At 48.7% G+C, this 2174-nt stretch overlaps 1 pseudogene; it reads left to right on the forward strand.

The window, feature by feature from the left end:
* Nucleotides 1–1338: 1338 nt before the first annotated feature.
* Nucleotides 1339–1966, forward strand: LOC124022401 (annotated as a pseudogene).
* Nucleotides 1967–2174: the final 208 nt, after the last annotated feature.

A 2174-nucleotide genomic window follows, 5' to 3' on the forward strand; every position in this document is an offset into this window, starting at 1 on the left:
TCAACTCTAACACAATGCATCTCTGTCCTACTGGTCAACTCCTAACACAATGCATCTCTGTCCTACGGGTCAACTCCTAACACAATGCATCTCTGTCCTACGGGTCAACTCCTAACACAATGCATCTCTGTCCTACGGGTCAACTCCTAACACAATGCATCTCTGTCCTACGGGTCAACTCCTAACACAATGCATCTCTGTCCTAAACTCCTACACAATGCATCTCTGTTGCGAGGAGGAACTGAATTGTAGGCCGTCATTGAAAATAAGAATTTGTTCTTAACTGACTTGCCTTGGTAAAAAAAAGGTTTTATAAGTCACGACCCTGTCTGATGCTGGAACCTTCTGTCCCCTGGGGTCCCCTCTGTGTGAGATAGGACTGTAGTAGGTTTTAGGGTGTCTGATGGGGTGGGCCCCTCTGTGTGAGATAGGACTGTGGTAGGGGGATCGTTGGGGTGGGCCCTCTGTGTGAGATAGGACTGTGGTAGGGGGATCGTTGGGGTGGGCCCCTCTGTGTGAGATAGGACTGTGGTAGGGGATCGTTGGGGTGGGCCCCTCTGTGTGAGAGAGGACTGTAGTAGGAGGGTTGTTGTGGTGGGCCCCTCTGTGTGAGAGAGGGTCTATCCACCCCTTGTCTGACTCAGTAACTTTCCATATAGCCAGTTCTCTATCCACCCCTTGTCTGACTCAGTAACTTTCCATACAGCCAGTTCTCTATCCTTCCTCTTGTCTGACTCAGTAACTTTCCATACAGCCAGTTCTCTATCCACCCCTTGTCTGACTCAGTAACTTTCCATACAGCCAGTTCTCTATCCACCCCTTGTCTGACTCAGTAACTTTCCATACAGCCAGTTCTCTATCCACCCCTTGTCTGACTCAGTAACTTTCCATACAGCCAGTTCTCTATCCACCCTTCCCCTTGTCTGACTCAGTAACTTTCCATACAGCCAGTTCTCTATCCTTCCTCTTGTCTGACTCAGTAACTTTCCATACAGCCAGTTCTCTATCCATTCCCCAACACATACATTACTGAAACGGCTGAAACGGAATGGGAAATGAAACATTCATAAGTTCCAGTATATTCTTCAAGAATCAATAGGTACACATCACAGGAGGGTTGGTGGCTCCTTCACTGGGGAGAACGGGCTCATAGTAACAGCTGAAACGGAATGGTATCGAATCGCGTGGTTTTCATGTGTTTAGTTCCCATTCCATCCACTCCGTTCCAGCCATTACTATGAGCCCCTTCTCCATTCAGCAGCCTCCGGTGCAGAAATGGGTGTATCGACTGCAGGTTGTCCAGTTAACTGTGAGACAACTAAGTGTTCTGTCCTGTTTCCAGACAGATGACTTATATCTTTGTCTATGGGACTCTGAAGAAGGGTCAGCCCAACTACTTCAGGATGCTGCCGGACCAGGGGAACGGGAAGGCAGAGTTCTGTGGTCACGCCCGCACCGTAGATGGATACCCTCTGGTGATCGCTGGGAAGTACAACATCCCGTACCTGCTGAACCGTCCCGGGAGGCCACAGGATCCAAGGGGAGGTGTACAGGAGTGGATGACACCATGCTGAGCTTCCTAGACGCCTTCGAGGGCTGCCCCACCATGTACCAACGCACTCCGTTCAGATAGAGTTGGAGGACTGGAAGGTGGAGGGAGAGAGAGGCCCAGGCAGCATGATGGAGGCCTTCTTCTACAGCACCACCTCCTACCAGCCTGCCTGGCTCAAACACAACTTCTATGAGAACTACGACGCCTACGGAGACCATGGCTTTGGTGTACATCGACAGGGAGGACAGAGATCCACTGAAAGATCTGTAGCCTGGGTGCCATCATGCCACTCCTTGTTATAACAGCAGCAGGTCTGGGACCTGGCTAGAGGATAGATAGGCTGCTACACAGGATAGCTTTTTAGATATGTTGACTTGGTACTGTTGTTTTTACTGTCCAGAGATGTGAACTGCTGAGGCCCTAAAGGAGACACGTTGTTGTTGCACTGAAACATGTAATAAATCCCTGCTAGGGGAAGTGCAGGTTTTAACTAATTAAACAACAGAATATCATCTACATGATCAGTCCCTGTGTGTGAAAACAATCCAATGTTATTTGTTGACTAAACTTTACTGCAAATGACACTCAAGTCTCGAGAAAAAAAAACAATACACTAATATTG

The sequence above is a fragment of the Oncorhynchus gorbuscha genome, unplaced genomic scaffold, assembly GCF_021184085.1.
Source record: "Oncorhynchus gorbuscha isolate QuinsamMale2020 ecotype Even-year unplaced genomic scaffold, OgorEven_v1.0 Un_scaffold_1370, whole genome shotgun sequence".
Taxonomy (NCBI): Eukaryota; Metazoa; Chordata; class Actinopteri; order Salmoniformes; family Salmonidae; genus Oncorhynchus; species Oncorhynchus gorbuscha.